At 39.3% G+C, this 23031-nt stretch overlaps 1 long non-coding RNA gene across 1 annotated transcript; it reads left to right on the top strand.

Annotated features, from left to right (window-relative positions):
• The first annotated feature begins 17317 nt into the window (after positions 1-17317).
• Positions 17318-22404, top strand: LOC139084885 (uncharacterized). The gene is made up of 3 exons (XR_011542825.1): positions 17318-17532; positions 18639-19169; positions 20558-22404. It is a non-coding gene; the product is annotated as an uncharacterized lncRNA (long non-coding RNA).
• Positions 22405-23031: the final 627 nt, after the last annotated feature.

Raw genomic sequence — 23031 nt, 5'->3', positions numbered from 1 at the left:
TTTTAAAAAGAAACAATTACAATTATGGCCACACACTACCGTGGGCAGATATAATAACTTTCCTTTCCAACTCATTGATTTTCAGGCATTTTAGGGCGAGTGATGCACAGAAGTACATTTGCAATTCACAGATGCCCACCCTGCCTTTCTTCAGTCCTTCTCATTGTGATACTTTCTTCACAAATGATGTTTGGCGATGCCCTTCTTTCTAATTGCTTTAAATTAAAACGCAATTAGATACTGACTAATTTCAGATTAGATTCTCTGGGTCAGGACTGAGATGGCTGCAGAATCATTAGGAAGTGTGCATGCGTATCTCCTTTCAACATCAGCTGGACCTCCTGAGAAGGTCAGGGCTGTCCCGCCCGTGGCAGTTCTCTTCCTGGCTGGCAAGGCGATGCCGGGACACTTGCTTAGGTTGGACCGCTCCAGACCATGCATGCAGTCTTCGTACTGTGATTTTGAGATGAATCAGGCATGGCTGGTATTTTGAAGCCCAGGTTTTGGATCCCCAGTGCATGATGTGTGGCAGGTAACAAAACTCAGTGTTTCATGAATTAGTGTAACATCACTTTCTTTGCAAAACACTTCACAGTTTACAAAGGACTTTCTTCAGTTTACACAGGGCTTTTGTTTCTTTCTGAGTGTGAGCTTGAGAAACTACATTTTGAGATGTTTATTTTCTCCCCATTTTACAGATCAGGAAAGGAAAGAGATGTCTCAAGTCTTTTGGTCGCTCACAGAGCTGGAATTACAAGTCAGGTCATGGGACTCCACGGTCATTTCTTCGATATGCCTCATGATTCGGTACAAACGGATTCATCCATCTTTACAGATGTGGGTGGCGCCTTTTCAAGTGCCTCAGTCTCCTCATTAACGTCTGTGATTCGACAGTAATTTCTCCCTAATTCCAGAGCTGGGACCTGAAGAAAATGTGGTTTTCAAAATATTTGTCCATACTTTGGTTGATTCAGACAGTGATTGGGGCGGCTCCTTCTTCCTTACTTCACTGGAATCAGAAAGACCAAATACTTCTGGCTGTGGCTGGGCTTTCCAAGCCTGTGGATGGCCCTCATTTCCATAGCAGCCTCTCCTGGAGGGGCTGGATTGGCCGCATGGCTCCTCTCTCGGAATCTCTCCTCAGCCGGGCTGAAGAGTGTTACTTTGATTTCCTTTCTACCAGTTCATATGCAGGAGTAATTTAGTAGGTTGATGTCATAAGCCCTTTCTTTCTCTCAGATAGCTTTTTAGAGGAATTACCCACAGCAAACTGGCACCTCGGTGTGGATGAGTCACCCCAAACAACTTCCTTATTCCAAGGAAATTTTTTCAAGCTTGTCGAGGCAAACTTCCCTTCTTGTTGCAAAATGCTCAGTGAAACAAGCTGTGCTGGTTTGTTTGTAGCTAGATATCTATGAATTCGTGCACTAATATCATACCAATTAAGGAATGAGACCAGAAAAAAGTGTTAAAATGTTCTTCTTGCAAAAATTAAAACTGTGGTCAAAAAGACTGTGCTGATATTTGGGACTGTATTAGAATCTTAAGATTCAATTTTAAAATTATTTAATAATTCTCTTCCAAATGCAACTAATATTTCTTACGACTTTTCAAATATTAAACGTACTTTCTTAGTTATAAGAGCACACTTTGAAGGGCCGGCCTAGTGGCGTAGTTGTTACGTTTGCGAGCTCTCCTTTGTTGTCTCCGGGTTCACAGATTCAGATCCTGGGTGTGGACCCAGCACCGATTATCAAGCCACGTTGTGGCAGCATCCCACAAAAATAGAGGAAGAATGGCACAGATATTGGCTCAGCAACAGTCTTGCTCAAGCAAAAAGAGGACAATTGGCAACAGATGTTAGCTCAGAGCCATTCTTCCTCACAAAAAAAGAAAAAAAAAGTGCACTTTGAGGAAAAACAGCAAATACACAAAAAATATAAAGATATAAATAAAAAGCTTCCATAATATGAACCTGTTAAAATATTCCTATATTTCCCTGACTCTTTTCTCCACGTCTTACTTTTTTATTTAATTGATGTTTTCTTTAGAAAAATTGTATTCTAATTAACGTATCATAAATATATTCCATTGCATCAATGGTCAAAGCTTATGTAACTAATGCTTATTTATGGACATTTAGGTTATTTTTGAATTTTTGTCATGATAAATACAACTGCAAAAACATACATATGATTTGTATATTATATATATTAATGCATAAATATATGCTTGTAAAATATAAATATTTATGTAAATATATGGATATGTATTTATAAAAAAATATATTTAAAATAATTTTCCCACCTGTTATTTGCCTGAGAAGGCAAACCTAAAATTTTATTTATGACATTTATAGATATAAAGAAGTTTCACACTTTTCCTATAATCAAATTTAGTCATATTTTTCTTTGTGGTTTCTTTAATTTTAAATATAGAAATTTATTTTCTAATAAATAACATTTTTATTATATATATAACATTTTTATCATCTCTTTGGCGATCTTTCTCAAAATAGAACCACTAACTCAATGGTCGTGAATGCTTTTTCAAGATGTTGTGATATTTTTTTGTCTCAAATGGTTTTACAAGTCCCTTCTCCCACCCACAGAGCAGGAGGATTCACGGCTCACTGCACGCACACCAACATTAAGTATTATAATTGTAAGTTATTCATGATTCTATTATAATTCTAAAATTAACACACCTTTATCATAGAAAATTTGGAAAATACCAGTGACTATACAGAAAGAATAGACATCTTTGCTGCCACTCAACCCAAGGACAAACATTGTGAACAATTTTGCTGTCTCACATTCCTGTCCTCTCAAACCTTGCTTTGCACGCAAATTTTAATCCTTCTTGTATTCACTTAAGATTAGATGTGAGCATCTCCCCACATCATTAAATAGTGTGTACTCACATCATATTAAATGGCTACTATTGCATTGTTGAACATATAATTAATCATCCTCCTACTTTGAGCATGGAGGGTGCTTCCAATTTTTCACTATTTTAAAAAAGGACATTGAAAACACATGATAACAACATCTCTTTTTATTTCCTGAGGAAGATTTCTAATATTGAATTCTTGGGATCAAAGAATATGAATTATACAACTTTACTTCTATTTTCAAATTAGCAATGTGATAGGTTAGAAAGAGTGTATCATTTATGTTGCTTTTCAATTTGCAAATTTTGATTTTTAGTGAAATTAATCATTTTTTTGATATGCTTATTAAATATTTATATGTCATCTTTTACAGAGCAATGCCTACTGTTATTGCACATTTATCCTTTGGAATTTCTTTCTTAAATTTCTCCTTTGAACTCTTTACATACTGTTGTCCATCAGTTTGTTAAAAATATCTTTTCTACATATGATTTGCCTGAAAAGGCAAAATTAAATTTCTATTTGTGACATTTATGGATATACAAAAGTTTTATATTTTTGTGTTGTCAAATTTAATAATACTTTTCTTTGCTATTTCTTTCATTAATTTTATGTATGGAAATTTATTTTCTAATCAGAGATCACATAGATATTTTTGCATATGTTTGCTTCCTTTTTTATTATTTGTTTTCCTTTTCTCACTTAATAGTTCGATCTATTCAGAATTTACTCTGGTGTATATTGTGAGAGGAATCTGTGTTTTACTTTACCTCAACTCCCTAATCATTTATCAAAAAATCCTTATTTTTCTCATTGTTTTGCACTGTCATCCTTGTCAAATATAAAATTCTCATATATATCATGTTCTGTTTCTAAGAACACACTATCTCTTCTTTTCTTTGATCTGTCTAATATTGTTTTCAATTTCATTTCAGTCAACAATTTTTAAGGACTGAGGCCATTTGCTAGAGTTTATGACTATAAAAAAAAACCTCACAGCATTATTGAAAAACAAAAAACAAGTGAATGCACACGAATAAATGCCACTGGGTGACAGAGCCGCCATCTTGGTGGGTGCTTGTGTAGCGAGGCCATGGCTGAACACACAGCTGGGTTTGGCTTGGAGACGAGCCCTGAAGAATTAGCAGGAGTCGGTCGTGCAGGTGGACAATGGAGGGCTTTAGAGTTCATGGAGGTAAGACACAGGAATCCGGGAGGACTCCAGGAGATCTCAGTGCCCGAGCTTTGGGAAAGCTGGAGGTCGGTGGCATCTGGATGGCTGCCAGGCAAAGGAACGTGTGCTTAGTTGTCTCCTAGATAATAGGAAATATTTTCACACAGAACATCAATTTAAGTTTTAGATATTTAGAGAATAGACGGGCGTCTAAGAGGTAATGTGCATTTATGTAAAGTCATTGTTTTCCTTTTGTGGCCATCACAAAACGTTCTCTATACTATTGGCTGGGAGTGAGATGTTGCCACTTACGTTGATGCCTCATTGGAGGCCTATATCACACCCCTTCTTATTTATTTTTCTGATAATTTCTGCTTTGCAGGAATGTTCCCACCCACCAGATCTCTCTGGGAGTATCTTTCCATGTGGGAAGATTTGAAAAATTCTGAACTTGAGTATTTTTCTCCAGGTGCAATTCAAACTGCTCAGATCACACTGTGATACCTTCTTTGGCCTTTGGAAGAAGGTTCCAGCTTCCAAACCGACAGCGTCTGCCAAGTTGGTGAAAGCACTGCTGACTTTATCTAAATTATTTAAAAAGTTGCTAAGTATGTCTACTGCCTGCTAGCAAGACTCGCCCCACTAATCTCTACACTGTGGGACTAAGCTGTTGGAGGCACCTCAGGCTGCTTGTGGTCCCTGCCTGCCAGCCTCCTGGTCAGATCACAAATTCTGCCACCTGTGGTTCACCTGTGTCACTTATGGGCAGATGATTCAAGTTTCAGAGTAAGGTGGTGTTCCTCTGCCACAGTGTCCAGCAATGCTCCCAACGAGTGCCGCGGCCATCCAGGTCCCAGAGTAGACGCAACAACGCAGAGCAAAGCTCCCAACTGACCCCCAATGGACACGTAATGGGAGTGAGAAATAAACCCCTGTTGTTATAAGGTCTTAAAATAACTTAGCATCCTCTGATGGATATGTTGTCATTTTCCTCTATTTATAGTTTTAAAAAATTATTATTGTTTATTTAAAATTATAGATCTTTATAACTTTATACATTTAAAATTATTTATAATTATTCAAAGTTTATTTGAATTGTTTACATTAATTCAAATGAAATAAACCTTAATATTTTTTGGGGGTCTGGGGAAAATAACTAAGATGCTAGTCTGTCGAAAGCCTGCACTTTGCGATGAACTTAAGGATCCCGCCCCAGAGGGTGGGTCCTAGACTCAGCCTACTGAAGGAAAGAAACTCGTTTTCCCAGAGAGGAGGTAATCTACACCACAGCAGAAACTCTTTCCTGGGGCTGGGAAGCACTTTCTAAAGCGAATTTACTGAAGTCAATTTACAAAGACAGCATCTATTGAAAAATATTCTATACTTTTGAGATTGGTCTTATATCTCTAACCACTGGGTATCTGTATTTCTGAGGAGTGAATCTCAAAACTATTGTAGCAAAACAACTGATATTTTGTGATAAGTTGGTTTTCCTTGCCACTTTCGATTACTTGACTACTAAAGATAGTGTGTATATTTCTTATTTAGTTTTCTTCTTGACCAGTCTCTCATTGAATATATTTTGGTTATGTGCCTGTTATTTTGTTTCAAGCCATGTAGGTCAAAACGCACTTATAGACCCACTGCCTGCTACAACCAAACCAGCTGCTTAACTAATCTGATTCACTAAACAGAATATGCCATTTTACGGGAAATAAAAATGTAAAAGTTTGTTCCATGACTTCTTTTCCTGTTGGCTTTGAAAAACGTTACTTTATTTAATCTCTGAAGTGTTGTTTGCTCTTCGTGCTTCAACTGTTTCTTTCAGCCTCAATAATACAAAATATTATTGTAGAATTTATTTCTCCCTTTTTATTATTTTATTTTAGCATTTCATCTATCATTTTGCTGGCTGGCCCACAATTTTCTTTCTTTTCTCCTAGCATTTCATGTTTCATCTGTGTAATGTCTTTTCAGTCCTTACCCCTCCCCTGCTCATCCACGTAAATCATGTTTTATTTCTGTCCCGGAAGGCCTTATGGTAATTAAATAATGGTGTTTCTTCTAATATTTCTAGGAACACTTTATTATTTTATACTAGACATATTAGATGCTGTGAATTGAAATGGACTTTAGGCAATTGCTTACTTTCAATATTGGTCTGTCATTAGGTTATGTCTAAAGGACAAAATCAAGCATATTTTGTTTTCTGATGTAGTAAATGTAATTGAAGTTAAGACCATTTGCTTGTCTATGAAGGCAATGTTACAAGCTCTAAGAGAATATCTGGATTTTTTTTCCCATTAGCAAAAGGAGAAGGCACCAATAATGTAAGGATATGTCAGAAGTGGAAGTAAGAGTTTTGTTTGAAAAGGATAAAGTCACAGACTGAGATCCACTTTTGAGGCAATATTGATCTTTGGATCAAAGGACCTTGGTTTTATTTTAAACAAAAATGCAAAGAGCTATATCGTGTGGGCAGCAGCATGCTGTGTGATGGGCAGTCAGCGAAGGGTCCACATTCGGACATCGGGTTGCTGAAACTTCTCAAGCCCTGGTCTCTTCATTTGTAAAATGGTCAAAATCTCTTTGCCAGACTATTGTTGGGAAGATTAAGTGAGAAAATATCTGTCAAGCACCTGGTACATGGTGACTTCTCAAAAACATTAATTTCCTTTCTCCTGTTCTTCACGGTCCACATAAACATGGGTAAGAACTGCATCTTATTTTCCTATGGTTTTTAGACGTTTGTAATAGCTGCAATTTACTTCCATGTTCAATGCCTGAATTTTAATTTTCCTCACTATAAAGTTCCCTATTTCATTGATTGTAACACACACACACAGAGGCACACACACCTTCTGCTTTGTTAACTCTCAGCTTTAGCATCAACACAATGAGAATAGTTTGAGGTGAGCTCTTAATTTTATCTGGACCCCGTTCTTGAAGACCTGCAGGACGGGATTAGGATTCCGAGACAGAAGCTCCACAAACACAGACAAACAATGCAGCAAAAGTCCATATGAAGACAATTTCTGTGTATTTTACAAAATGCTAATGAAGATGAAAACTAGATGGTCCCCAAAGTCATTAACATAAGGCCCAAGTGATGTATTTTCAGGAAATAGTCCAATAAAATTCGTAAGCTTCCCTTTTTAGGTAAGACTGAAGACTGTGTAAACTATGTGGTTTTTCCTCCTGGTTGCTGACAGACTTACACATGAGTGCAATGTATAATTAAATGAGATTTTTTTTGAAATATGCTTTTTAAAATATAACTTGATATACAAATGTTGCTATAAGTGTTGTTTGCTGCAATAATAAACAGAGCCCTTCTCTTGTTAAATTTATCACTCTTTTCCTATGTTTGTGTATTTTAAAATTTGAATGTTATTTTTATGCTTTAAGAGTGTAAGCTCTGGGACAAATATTTTTGAAGTACAGTACAATTTATTAGTAAATGATATATAAAATAACTTTAGGATATTCAAGAGGCAATAAAAGTGACAGTTACTATATAGGCAGTCTCTTTTCTTTAGTTTTTTTTTCCAACTTCACCGCGACGTAATTGACACATAACATTGTGGAAACTTAAGGCGTATAACGCGATCATCTTCTACACGTACATGTTATGAAATGTTTACCACAATAAAGTTAAACACGTCTTTTACCTCACATAATTACCATCTCGTTGTTGTTATGGCGAGAACATTTAAGATCTCCTCTCATAGCTACTTTCAAGTGCACAATACGGTGTTATTAACTATAGTCACCATGCGTATGTGAGATCCCTGGACCTATTCATCTTATAATTGAAACTTGTCCCCTTTGACCAACATCTCCCCAGTTCCCCGACCTCCTGGCAACCGCCATTCTATGCTCCGTTTCTATGAGTTCAGCTTCGTTAGATTCCACATATAAGTGAGATCATACAGTATTAGTCTTTCTCTGTCTGACTTACCACACTTAGCGTATGCCCTCAAGGGCCATCCATATTGTTGCAAGTAGCAGGATTTCCTTCTTTCTCGTGGCTCAGTAACATTCCATTCTATATATAGAGAGAGAGATGGATAGATAGAATCACGTTTTCTTTATCCATTCATCCGTTGATGGACACTGAGGTTGCTCCTACACCTCAGCCATTGTTAATAACCCTGCAGTGAACGTGAGAGTGCAGACACCTTTTTGATATAATGATTTCCTTTCCTGCAGATAAACACCCACAAGTGGAATTGCTGCATCAGATAGTATTCTATCTTTAACTTTTGAGGAACTTGCGTAGTGGCTGCACCAACTTACATTCTCACCAGAAGTGCACAAGGGTGATCTTTTCTCCCACCCTTCCAACACTTCTCTCTTGTCCTTTTGATGATAGCCATCCTAACAGGTGTGAAGTGATCTCACTGTGGTTTTGATTTGCATTTCCCTGATGATTAGTGATGTTGAGCACCTTTTCATGTACTTGTCGGCCATTTGTATGTTTTTGGAAAAGGGTCTATTTGGGGACTTTTAATTAGATTATTTATTTGTTTATTTATTTTGTCATTGAGTGGTATGAGTTCATTATATACTTTGGATATTAACTTCTTGCCAGATACATGGTTTGTAAATATTTTCTCCAATTCCATAGGCTGGTTTTCATTGTATTGATTGTTTTCTTCCCATGCAGGAGGCTTTTAGTTTAATGTAGTTCCACTTGCTTGTTTCCGCTTGTGTTACTTGTGCTTCCAGTGTCGTATCCAAAAAACATTGCCAAGACCGGTGTCCAGGTGCTTTTTCCCTGTGTTTTCTTCTAGGAGTTTTATGGTGTCAGGTCTTAGATTCGAGGAAATCTTTAATAAAAGGTTAACTTTTTTTGCCTTGAATTTGGCCAATCCAAATAAAATGATATGGTTTAGAATTGAGTTGTCCCCAAGGCTTTCTGGACTTGAAAAATCCCCTAAAATATATTGTTTCTCTTATTTTCTAAAGGTTTATAATAGCTAGTCTTCCTTTAAATAAAATGGCAAGTTACTATTATATCCATTTCACAATAGCATCAAAATATTCAGTTACATATTTACCTTTATGATTTAAATGATATTCAAATAAAGGATTCATTCTGGAATATTCACTATGTTCTTACAACAAAAATTTTTATCCCTGCAAGCTCTACTTTTAAGTGAAACATTAATAATAATACTACTGAGCATTTGCATCGCACTTTATACTTTCAAATACTAACAATTATTAGTTAGTTCATCTTTCCACCCGCTTATGAAGTAGGTCAGCATTATCCTTTTCGTTTTAGCCCCAGAGGTTAAGTGGCTTGCCCAAGGACCCAGACATTCAAGTTAGACTTGAACTTGGAGTTCGATTTCTAACATTTCCTGCAGACCCCAAAACTCTGCGGCTCGACATTAATTGATTAAAATACTATAGACAAGAATAAATCGAAATAGTTTTTAACTGCTCAATGACAAAGCAGTAAATGTTTAAAGTTGACTTTTTGCTTTTGCCTGTCTTAGAGCTTTTATAAAGAAATCACAGCTCATTTTGTAAAATTATAGTAATTTTCAAAGAATTAGAAAGTTAAACCGGTAGAAAGGTCAATTTGAGGAAGAGTGCCCGCTTCCTCTTTAATAATTGAATTAACTGAAAATTGGACTAGTTTGCCAGGAGCACTTCTAGTCTTTTTCATGGGGCCTTCTCTGAGGATCGGCTCCCATACGGAAGTAAGTTTAAGCAGAAGTGAGGGTAGTTCTCCAGTCATCAGTGTCCCCCCAGCCTGCCCCTTGCTGAGGCACATTTCAGATTTGATGATCTGTATGGTCAGCGACCATCTGAGACCCAGTGTGTTTGCTGGTGGCTGCCTTCTGTGACTTGCAAAGCCATCTCAGCCTTGTTTCCTTTGTTAATACCTTTTCTCCTCCCAGGAAAACCAAAGATTCCATTTTCCATTTCCCATCTTTTCAGAAAGAATGTCGATCCCAGTCCTTTCTGAGTCATTCAGCTTCTTGTGGCTTTTTGGGGAACTCGATGGATTTCTTTCCTCAGCTAAATGCCTTCTGCTTATCAATTGGGGATCATCAGTTTTTGGAAAGCGGAAGCTTTCATTTTATCTTTTCCTGCTACAAGGGGAAGTTAGCTAACGTGAGGTGAGAGAACATTCATTGTGGCCTCCTCTGAGGGTTTGGTAATTCTCTTGCTCCGTATTCTGCTATGGGTGTTTCTTAGATAGTTATTCCTTTTAAAGACGATGAATGAGAAAGGGGAAAACGCATTCCTGAAATTCCCCTCCCTAAACTGATGCCCCTGTGAGGCTAACAGTGGCATGAAGAAATAGCGAATCCCCAAGAACTGCAATGTGAGAGCACAGGAGGCAAAAGGAAGCCTTTTGTGTGTCCCCCTCTCTGGGGTCGAATCGAGGGTCGGCGTGGGAACAGGCAGTCACCGGTTGAACTGGTAAATCTCATTGATAAGCAAAAGACGGTGATTTCCCAAATTTGGTGTGTGATCTTTCCCAGTAAAATTTTTTGAGGATTGGCTCAACAGATAAATCAATTATCAATCATCTACGATCATAAAACATTCACAAAAAAGAAACAAAATATGAGAGAAATTTCAAAACAATACTTAAGTAATTTAAAAACATATACGCTAATAGTATAAAATTATTAATAATATAATACAGTGAGAACACTGAATACTTTATTATTTTTGAAAATTTTGGTTTAAGTTTTGTAATACATCAATTTAAATGACCGTTTATAAGTTCGGTTTATTTCAGTTTTGGGTTCAGTGGCCGGCATAACTAAAAAGTAAAACTCCCTTCACAAAATACGTAATTTCAAGTGGGAGAAACACAGCATGAGCTTTACTTAGTTCATAATATTTGGTTTTCAAACTTTTAGGCAAAGAGTTTGTTGAAGTCTGGCTATTAAACTTCCAATTGTGCCAGCCAACAAATAAGAAGATGGGTTTTAAATTTTCATTCTTAGCAATTTTGGGGAGAAAAGCTTTTAAGCAGATCAGAGGATTCTGTTCCAAAGTTTCTAAAGTTTACTGTCGTGAGTTTTTTTGTTTTTATTTTAGGGATGATACGTTTACGTCATTTTTAACCACAAATTACGGATTAAGGAACTTAATCTTCTGTTTCCTTTCAAATATTTACGAGCACTTATTTCTTTCAAAAAGCAGTACTATCATTTTCTTAATATGAAAGTATATCAGTTAGAATACGTTTGCCACGAATGACAGAAACCTTGACTCACAGTGGCTAACGTCATGAAGATATTAAATAACCCGTGTAATAAGAAGATCTTAAGGATGGAATCGCAGCTCTGTGTTGTCTTTAAGGAGCTAGACTCTTTCTTCCTTTCTTTTCTATCGTGCTTAGCGTGCTTATATTTCTCCTTGTTCTGAAGCCTCATGGTTGAAAAATGACTGCTGTTGCTCCAGTCACGCTGTACTCATTCACGAGAGCATCCTGAACAGATAGGAATAAGGTAAAGGGGGAAAAAGGGTTTCTCGTCTTTATTATCTGTCCACCTTTGTGAAAATTAAATCTTTCACTTTTATTCTTGCTGAGAAAAGCTCATAAGAGAAGTAGGAGAAAGGTCACCTCAGCTATTTCTTCATGTTTAATCTGCCTTCCTATTTGTATCATTTCAAAGCTGATTCTTTCTCCTGAAACTTTCAAGCCACTTGTCCATTTTGTGAAGGTTAGCTGACAAATACTAGATCATGTCACATGGATTCCATTTGACGAGACTTGGAGCCTCTGCATGCAGAAGTCCAGTCTGCTTTTAGGACGACTGTGTGTTACGTGTGTCACAGGACCATCTGGTGGGAGCAGCCGGTGTCACTCTGTGCAGTGAATGCTAGGGACGTTTATCTCCTTCCTTATCGATGGAAGTAGGCATCTATTGTTCTTTCAAGGCTTGTTTTTTGCAGCCCCTGGGCATAGGCATCCTATTTTGGGGTCCCCTAGGCCGAACAGCTAATTTCACGGGGCACAAAGAAAAACTTTATAGTGTGTTCTTTCCATTGACCCGGAGTGGGCTAACTGTTGGAGTCCCGCAGAACCCTTCTCACAACACACAGCCTCCACATCTATCACTCACCAATGTCATCACTTAAACTCTGCCCCAAAATAACGGAAACAGAAATGGACTCGTTTCTCCCCTCCAAAGCTTTATGAGAGCCAGCAGAAGGAGCCAGTCTTGCATAACGTAGGATACTGTTGTCATGTACACGTTATCCTTAGACACTGTAATGGGAAGATGTCTAATAAGGTAGAGCTCGTATCCTGGCTAAAGTAAACAAACGCAGTAAGAGAAAAGACCCAAGGTTTTTCACTTTCTTTTTGGTCAAAGACACTTGTATTTAAATGCTGACGCTTTCTCCCTGGGGTCTTGGGCCACGGCAGAAGTACAGCTTCAGGAGTAAATCTGTTTGTTTGGGCGGGGGAGGCTAAGCTGAGGAGCTCATACGGTATATTCTCAACCTCAAAGGACTTCCATTTGGACCTTCCAGGTATCCAGAAATATAATCTTAGGCTTCAAGGTGAAAGTTGAATTTCTGTTTCCTAAATGATGGTTGGTTTGCTTTTTCTTTTAGTCCTTAAGGATATTATATTCCTTCTCTATGTGAGAATTCTGGACAGTCCTTTTTTTTTTTTAAAAGCATTAGACTTAACACGACTTAAATCTTAGAAAATATGTCAATGCATTTCAGCGCCTGGGCACACAATTAATCTTCATCTATCTCTGGTAATATAAACACACCTGTGGGACGTTTTCCATTGAATACATGAAAAGAAAACTCATAATAAATCTCAGACTGATCACTTTATCATGACTGACAGTGCTGCTGGAGGCTCCCTCGTGAGGAGTATAATTTGGGAGTCTATAAAAGCGGGAGATTGATTCCTACAGCGCCTTCCTTCTCTTTGGTATTTATCCTGAGCTGCTTAACTCTCCCTCCTTTTTAATAATATAAAAATCCCACAAACTATGGCTCCTATATTTAATTTAGGTAACTGAAAGTACACAGGCACAGACTCACACACATGCATTGTTACTATTTAATGTCAGGAAGACACACAAATGGCAAATGAGAATGTGTGTAGGACGGACTTCCGCATTTCTCACATAGGAGTGTCCTTTCAGAACTTGTTTCTTTGGAGAGACAGTTGCCCCCCTTTACACACCGTTTCGCTTTCTGTAGTTTCAGTTACTTGCGGGCAATCATAGTCCAAAAATATTAAATAGAAAATTCTAGAAATAAACAATTCATAAGTTTTAAATTGCCGCGTGCCGTTCTTAGTGGTGATGACATCTTATACCATCCCCCTTCGTCCCACGTAGGAAGTGAATCATCCCTTTGTCCAGCAGATCCATGCTGTGTGGGCTACTGGCCCTTTAGCCACTTAGTAGCCATCTTGGTAATCAGATCAACTGTCGTGGTATCGTAGCGTTTGTGTTCAAGGAACCCTTACTTTTACCTAATAATGGCCCCAAAGTGGAACAGTAGTGATGCTGGCAATTGGACTATATCAAAGTGTTGTTCATCTCTTCCTGGGTCTGATTTATAAGTTAAACTTTATCATGGGTATGTACGTAGAAGAAAAAACATAGCACACCCAGGGCTGGGTTTTATCCCTGGTTTCAGGCATCCACTGGGGGTCTTGGAATGTATCCCCCGTGCATGAGGAGAGCTACTGGAATTTGATCCCTTAGCTAGAAACAGTGTTTCTAGGGAAGCTGTTAAGTAGTAGATTTAATGTCATCACTAGGATTCAGTTGTACTCATCATTAACAGAGTGTTAATCAGATCTCCTATATTCTGTGGTAGTATCTTTCAAGCTGTTCCAGAGTGTTCTGGAGCCATGCCTCAGGGTTCTAGGGTACAGGTGGAAAAGGGGTGTGTGCAGGCTGCATAGAAGAAGCTCAAGCCCACCCTCCCTGTCTCTGATGAGAGCACCTTGCTTTGATCTGCTTTGCACAGCTGGCTCGTGTGCATGATTTTTAACGGGGTGCTATTCAGATTGATTTGGAGGCCATGGTCTGCGGCGGATAAAGAGTGCATAAACCTCCCAGAGGCCTGGCAAAATAACCGCTCTTTTTCAAAGATCACACTTTATTTTCAGAATTGATTAATTCTGCTTTGCTGGATTCAATGACCAATTCCTTGTGGCTTTGTAGCCATAAAGATAGAAATATTATAGTAAACAGCTTTCTCTCTTCCCATTTTGAGTTTGATGAAATTTCCCCAATAGTAGAGGAAAGAAATGTTTTATTTGGGGGAACTTGGGAAAAGAGAAGTTTGAATTATAAAGATTAACTGAAAAGCTTCTTAGTTTGATATAATTTCAGATTTAGACTTACAGAAAAGTTGCAAAAAACAATGCATCTAGCTCCCATCCACCTTTCACCTGACTTGCCTAACGTTTACAGCTTACAAACCTGAGTACAACGATCAAAACTGGAATGATTCACACTAACGCAGTGTTCTGAACTCATCTGTCTCCTCTATTCAAATTTTGCCAGTTTTCTCACCAATGTCCTTTTTCTGATCCAAGTCCCAACCAATATCCTGCATTTCATTTATTTGTCATGGGTCCTTAGTCTGCTCCTACCCGTGATAGTTTCTTAGTTTGTTTTTCATAAAGATTCTCTGTGGTTGTGTGTCGAGGGGTTAATATTGACTTAAGCCAGCATTTTTGAAAATGAGATTTAATCTTAGACGCTATTCAATAGCGTTCTCAAATATGGCGGAACAATAGACAATGGAAATTTATTACCTACATATATGGACCAGTTGTCAAAATTCTAGATTTTGATAGCTTACAACCTATGTAAATTGGTAAAATTTTAGGCCAGACTCTAGTATTTCACAAGCTGAACATAAATTTACTTAGAGATGTAGCTATAATACCATGAATCTATGGGGTCTGGTTGTTTTCCACTGATTTACAAAAAAATGGTGAATCAGTCATTTTCACTTTGTGTTAGGATGTGTGTTTATTAGTTTCCATAAATATAGCGAATTGGCAGGGAGGTTGGTTCTCTATGTGTGAATAATTTCAAATTACATTGTTTTAAGGCCAAATGATATATCTGTATGACATTTAAGTGGAAAATTTTCTTCTAGCAGTGTATGTGCTCAATTTTTTGGCTTTTTTTGAGTTTCAGGTACACGTGGAAAGGATTTGTTTTAAAGGATTTGTTTTCTCTGTATGTCAGGTGTAGGGCTCTATGAATTTCTGTTAGATCAATTGTGTTTGAAGTGATATTTAATCCACCAAATTCTCACCAATATTTGGTATGTCAGCTTCTTAAAGAGTGTGCTACAATCTCCCACAATGTCTTTGGGTTTTCTCACTGAAATTTTTCCTGCAGTGCTCTCAATTTTTTTCTTTATAGATTTTACAATTTCTTTGTTAGGAGAACACAAATTTAGGCCTCTTTTCATCTTCCTGGTGTATTGCTTCTCTTATTATTGTGATGGTTAATTTTATTTTGCAGCTTGACTGGGCCACAGTCCCCAGATATTTGGCTAAACATTATTCCTGGTGTTTCTGTGAAAGTGTTTTTTTGGATAAGAGTAGCATTTAAATAAGTAGACTTTGAGTAAAGCAGATTATCCTCCATAATGTGGGTGGGTGGGCCTCATCCAATCAGTTGAAGACCTATATAGGACAAAAAGCTGACCCTCCCCTGAGTAAGAGAAAATTCTCTGGCCTGACTGCCCTGGATCTAGGACATCAGTTCTTCCTGGATCTATAGCAGGCTGCCAACCTTTGGATGTGAACCAGGACACCACCTCTGCAGATTTTGGACTTGCAGTCTCCATTATCTTGTAAGTCAGTTTCTTAAAGTAAATCTTTTTCTACAAATATACACATCTTGTTTGTCTGGAGAACCCTGACTAATCCAACTATGGAGAAATCTCTTTATTCCTAATAAAAATTTTTGCCCTAAAATCAGTTTTGCCTAATATTGATGGCGCTGCACCAGCTTGACTTTGGTGCTTTCTCTGTCCTTTGCAGTCAATCTTGTGTCATATAGATGGTGTTTCTGTAAAGCTCTTATAGCAGGATTTTACTTATTATTCATTCTGAAAATCTGACTCTTTTAATGAGTGAATGTAATCCACTTACATTTATTGTTAAACTGATACATATTTGGACTTACATCTGTCATCATATTTTATGTTTTTTATTTAACAGGCTCTTTCTTGGCTTCCTTTTACCTCCTTTTCTGTGTCCTGTTGGATTCACTGCATCTTTCTTCTACCCTCTGTTCCTCATACTGGTTTGGGTGTTTTGATACCAACAAGCAATGTTTAATGAGAGCTTATTGATTCTAAGAACTTCATAACGTGTGTAACCTTCACCACAACACTCTGAGGCATCTATGATTCTCATCTCCATTTGGAGATGAGAAAACCGTGGTGCAGAAGGATTAAGTAACTTGGCTAATGTTGCACGGGTAGTAAAGACTGATCAAGAGGCTGTATTCTTAACGAGCTCATTATATTAATTCTCAAGCTAAATACTCTATTTCTAATTCGTTAGTGATTGTCATCATATTTTTACAAGCACTCTTGACTTAATGAAGTCCAAACTTAATCAAAATCTATGTGTTCTTCCTAAACAATTCAAAGATCATAAAAAGCTTTTTCACTGATCTTTTTCTCCCCTAAGTTACACGATTTTTAACCACCACTTTTCAAATTTGTGATTATTACTGGTGGTAAATGCTTATTTAGATGCCTGACTCCTTTACTCATCACTCCTCTTGCAGCCCACTCCTGCCTCATGAGTTCACTTTCCTTTTTCCTGAGGTGTGTCCTTTACAACAAGCGGTCTTAATGAGTGTCTGTAAATGGCAGAGTCTCTGGGTGGTTGTTTGTCTGCAAATGACCTTATTCCTGCTCAAATTCACAAGATTATTTGGAAGGATATCAATTTTTGCATTTTTATTCTCCCTCACTGCTTCAAATGTATCATTCAATTGTTCTGGCAGCTACTGTGTTGTTAAGAAATTTTCTCTCTACAATTGTATTTGTTTTACTGGTAATCTTTTCAGAAGGTCTATTTGATGGCTGTCAGAGTTGCCTATTCTTTTTTTTTAATCGTTTCTTTTTAAGGATAGATTCAAATTGACAGAAAAGTTGCAAAGATAGTGCAGAGTCTTGTTTTCCCTATTGTGACATCTTCCGTTGTCATGGTACATTTGTTGCAGCCAGAAACCAATGCTGGTGCATTACTGAACATCCTGACTGAGGTCCACCTTAACCGGACTCCATGCTTTATTTGGATTTTGCTAGTTTTTCCCAATGTCCTTTTTCTGTTCCAGGACCCCGTCTAGAACATCTCATTGCACTGCATCATCGTGTGTCCTCAGGCTCCTCCTGGACCTGAGGGTTTCTCAGGCTTTCTTTGTTTTTGATGACTTTGGCAGTTTGAGGAGGACAGGTGAGGTATTCCATAGGATGTCCCTCAGCTGGGATTTGTCTGATGTTTTCTCCTGATTAAACCAGAGTTTTCAGTTGGGGGGAGGTAAAGTGCATTTTCATTCCATCTTGTCAAGGGTACAGCCCATCAATGTCACTTGTTATTGACGATATTGACCTTGATCAGTTGGCCACGGTGGTGCCGTCCTGATTTTCTCCACTCTGAAGTTCCCTCTGCCTTCTCATGGGACCCTTGAGAATCAAGTCACCAAGTGTAGCCCACACTCAGGGGTGAAGCTGGGAGAGGGAGAATTACGCTTCTGCCTATTTTTTTATATCATGCTATTTTTTTTATTATATTTTCTGTTTTTTAAACCTCTATAACCGTCTTAAACCTTGACGCTATTTCGTATTTGTTCATTTGGCTGTGCTCTTTCTGGTTTTGAGGGGTCCTCATTCTTCTGTGATTGAGTCTGCTGACTTCCTCCTGCTGCTTCATCTCCTCATATGGTTTGAAATTTTTTATTGTGAGTTTATCTTTCGAGGGGGTTGTTTGCTCTGTGATTACCCTGTTTACCTCCAGCCTTTGTTTTGTTTTGTTTGTCTGCTCGTTCTGGGCCCTTCAGCTTTCAGTTGTTCTGGCCCAATTATGGTGATTTCTTGGTTCGGAGTTTTCTCCATGCACGCACAAAGCCAAGCACTGCTCTGAGAGCTCTGATTCCTCCCAGATGACTTTCCCCTTCCAGTCCAGGCTCTGGCCAGGCGGTGAGCGTGCCTGCTGCTTCCCAGCGCCAGCTGTAAAGTTGGACGCACCCCGCCTCACCCCTACCTGGGCCCTCTCCAAGGTTCCGGGCTCCGGCAGCAGAAGGCAGCGCCTCTCCTGCCAGAGAGGACCAGAGACCCTGTGAACAACAGCCCTGGGGGTTGTTTTTCAGTCTTCTCTTCTTCCCGCCCTACCCTCAACTTCTTCCTTCACATCTGCATCCTGCAGATCTCCCTTCTCCCAAACGTGGTATTATTATTTTTTTTAATTTCTCTATTTCACCCAGCAAGTCTGCATGTTTTGGAGCTGAGCACTCTATGTCGTCTGTCTGCCATCTTACCAAAAATCTCCTTTAATTCTTTCAGTAGTGCGGTATTTCTTATATTGAGATGTCATCTGCATCATGTGGACTAAACAAAGGGGACATTTTGATCCAGAATATTTATCTCACCTGAGGATGCTACAGATTTCCTGGCAGTTATGTTTAAGATTCAAGATTCTTTCTACTAGTTCTTCAGGGTAAACGCAGCCTTAATTTCTGAAATTGAATATTCATGGAGAATCTACTATGTATAACATATTTTGTGATAAACTAATGATCAAGACGTAGCCTTTGCCCTAAGGAGGTAAACCACGGACATGGATAACAATTTCAGAAAGTCAAAAGCTACAAGTGACATAGAATAGTTTACAGAAAAGTCAACAAGAGGCCGTACGAAGATGAGACAATTTCCAACTGGAAAGATCTGGAAAGGTATGTAGGAGGAGGGTGCCAACTGAGCTTGAAAAATTTGGAGATGCTGTTGCTGCTGGGTGTCAGCTCCTACCTGGATTCGAACGTCAGGCAATGAGACCACCAAACTCGCTGGAATTTTGGTGCACACGTGAGGTACAAGGTAAGCACTTACTGAACGCGGGATGCAGGGGATGGCCTGACATTGTGTTCAAAGAACAACAGAAAGTGGTAAAAATAATTTCTTTATGATGGAATAAGAAGGTCTGGAGGCAAGCTGTTGTTAATGAGGTAGATTTAATCAGAAGAAACTTTTTTTTTTAATTGAGTTAATGATAGGTTACAAACTTGTAAAATTTCAGTTGTACATTATTGATTGTCAGTCGTGTTGCAGGTGCACCACTCCACCCCCTATGCCCACCCCCCACCCCACCTCTCCCCTGGTAGCCACCAATCTGTTCTCTCTGTCTACATTTTTAAATTCCTCATATGAGTGGAGTCATACAGAGATTGTCCTTCTCTAACTGGCTTATTTCACTTAACATAATTCCCTCAAGGTCCATCCGTGTTATTGCAAATGGAATGATTTTGTTCTGTTTTACAGCTGAGTAGTATTCCATTGTATATATACACCACATCTTCTTTATCCATTCATCTGTTGATGGGCACTTAGGTTGCTTCCATGTTTTGGCTATTGTAAATAACGCTGCAATAAACATTGGGGTGCACAGGACTTTAGGAATTGCTGACTTCAGAGGAAACTTCTTAACAATTAAAATCATAAATCAGAAACAAATATCCAAACCAAGTTGTCACAGTCTCAATGGCCCAGGTCCTCCCTCTTGGTGAACTTGGTCCCCAAGTGTAAGACGAGGGCCACCCTGCTGAGGCATCGCTCTGGGTGGGAGGCCTGAGCTGCACAGCCAAGGCTGCGCGTCCCTGGGAGAGCAGAGGAGGAAGGCAGACAGGCAGCAGGATCTGGTGCCCGGCAGGTCTCCGTGCCGTTTTCCTTTTTTCACATGGTCACCAGGGAGAAAACACTGCTGTGCGGTAACCACGTGTCTGGAAAACATATTAACTTATTAATAACAATAATATTAGTAAGCGTGGGTACAGTTCTCTTTGTCTTCAAAGCACTTTATGAACATTAGCTAGTCAATTAAAAATGGCCTCTTCCTGGCACTAACCTTAGCTCTGAATGTAGGCCCCCGAGTGTGGGGGGAGCTGGTCACAGAGTTCGCTCTGCAGGAGCCAATGGCCCCTGCTGGCCCGTGGAGGCTCGCCTGGCCCCCTCCATACGCACCATGTCCAGTTCCTCAGCTCCCCTTCCTATGGTCATCTCAGAAAAATTGCCTGTGTGTTTTTCTCCTCTCTCTCTCTCTTTCTCTATTTTAATGTTTCCTTATGACTTTTGAGTAGAGAGAACCAGACCTGTTTCCCCCTGAGGTTCTATTTGTTCTTTCTGGGTTACTATTTCTGATACAAGCAAAGAAACCCCAACAACGAGGCCCTGGCATATTTCTTCATTATTCCTCTTATTTACTGTTGCAGGAGAGGCTTAATTAGATTGCACCCTCCTAGGACTCCGTGTCCGCGGGGCACTGGCCAGATGCTCCCCGGGCAGCTCTTTCCAGGGAGGGACCTGCTCCGTTGGAGACGTGATGGATTTACAGGGACCAGCCAACTGCCTTCCGCTATGTCTGCTTGAGGACGACGAATTTACACTGACCTTGTGGCCGCAGGCTCGGTGGGCAAAGGAGGACCAGCAGCCCTCCGTGGTGTCCCGAGGCTGTGAGTGTGTCCCACTGGAGCACCTCCTGGTCCCTCCGTATTTCAAGGCTTTCGAGGCCCCTGGCGCACAGGGGTGCTCAGGAATATTTGATTTCTTTTAGAATGACCTCAGAGCAGAGTGTTGAAATGAAGACCGAGTGAAATCTCGCCAACCTGCTCTGTCCCTTCGGGCTCCGGGCGGCCTCCTGCCTGTCCCTGAGGAGCTGGCAGAGTGGCCTCCCGGGCTCCCAGGGACCGGGAGCCGCCGGTGCTCGTGCTGAGGGTGGGCCCGGCTGGCCCTGACTGTGCATCGCTTCTCTAGTGGTGCCGCTTGTGGCTGATCACACGTTAGCTGAGTGCCCCAGTGACAGAGCTGCTCTGCACTCTGTCGCCATCGATCTCCCGTCACTCATTAGTAAGTGACCGTGCTAGACATGGCCCTTGGGCATTTTTCCAATGCAAAGCCACTTAGCATTAAAATTGCAGCATCTCTTTTGGCTTTTTCACAAGTCTTTATCAAACCCATTTAAAAACTTACCGTGAACGTGACCCACTCTCCAGATAGCCTCTGACTGTCTTGACCTTTGACCTCTATAAGACAACAGGAACAACTGTGCCATTTAACATCATTTTTTTTTCTATAGTAGGTAAGTCTCGTGGAAATAGACTAAATGTACAGAAGATGGGGTGGGGTTTTTTTTTGACAACTTAAGAGCAGAAGTGCTTTTTCGTTATTATTCTGTCATCAACGCTTCTATAGTCCAGTATAAACAACCTTATCTTCTAGCTGTACTTTAAATTTCAATGGAAAAGATGCCTAGGGAGTTAAATATATGCAATGCTCCGATTTTAGAAGTAAACATTTTAGAGATTCAGAATGTGTGAGTTGGTGGTTTTCATCTAGCTCCAGATTTTTCGCCATGAGATGGGAGGAGATGTGCCAAGAGACCTCTGCCCGCCATGGTCAACACGTCCGCGGGAGGCCTCGCCAGGTCCACGTCCCAGACACTTTCTGTGCTTTAAAGAACTTTTTTTATTTGAGTCTCATAAATGCATCAGTTACGGAGACACTGAACGTTTCTTTGGGAGGACATGCACATCCCTTAATGCGAACAGTCTAGCATAAATACAAAGGTCAAATCATTGTGATTGATCACTTCAGAATAAAGTGCCTGTCCCTAAGAGAGGAAGGGAGGGTGACAGGAAGATACCAGAGCACGAGGGATCTGGGGCTCATTTATTTGTCCCCAGCTGCAGCCGCGGGCTTCCGGCTATTCCCGCCACGTCATGAGGTACACTCGTTGCTCATTGGCAGGGAGCCACCCTGAATCAGGAGAAGTTTCAATCCTGGGGTGACATGAGCACATTCCATTTTGAATAAGCCCTACATGAAGGCAGACTGGGGGCCTGGATTTCCTGTGCCTGGGCCACCTAGATGACAAGATGCGAAGCTGGCTGTGAATGTGTCATTCTGTTCTTGTTTACATCGACTTGAGAAGAGAAAGAAGAAAGCCTTGAAATCCAGCTGAGTCTTGTGTGGTACTTCAAGGAGGAAAATTGCAATTTCTGTAATCACAGAATAAATCCTCATTTAACGTTTTCTTAATAAAATAATGTAAAAATTTTCCAGAGCAGAGTGAAGAGTATAAATTAAATACAAAAACTTCCAAAAATTAACATAGTTTGAATCCTCTGAATGTATATTTTTATTACGTTATATTTCCTTTTAATGTCTTTCTCTGGAAAACCCTACATGAATTCAGAAATATACTTTAGTTTAATTATACAGAACGTGAGCCAAAAATTCTCTTTTCTGGTTTTCTTATTGGTGTGTTATTTAACCCCATTCACTACATTCACATTAGTAGCTCATTTCACACATGTACACACAGGCACACACACGCTGACACTCACACACACATAATAAGCTTTTAAATATGTGTGTGCGTGTCATATGTATTCATCTACACACATGTAAATATATAATCATCTATGATACACATATATATACATGCAAATATACATATATATTTGTAATTATTCCATGTCAATTTCAACTTTTATATAACTTTACATGTTTGTCTTAGCTCCTAATTCTATTTCAGTATTTTGACTATAGAGAAAGACGCTTCAAATATTTTATAATTTCTAATGGTGCCTAGAATAGTGACTGACTAATTTGTCAGAGTTATCAAATTGAGACTAACTTGTGCTTCATAATCTTAAAATGGTAGTTGGTCCATAGATTCATGGGA

Source organism: Equus przewalskii, chromosome 7, assembly GCF_037783145.1.
Source record: "Equus przewalskii isolate Varuska chromosome 7, EquPr2, whole genome shotgun sequence".
Taxonomy (NCBI): domain Eukaryota; kingdom Metazoa; phylum Chordata; class Mammalia; order Perissodactyla; family Equidae; genus Equus; species Equus przewalskii.
This window is presented reverse-complemented; position numbering and strand designations above follow the sequence as displayed.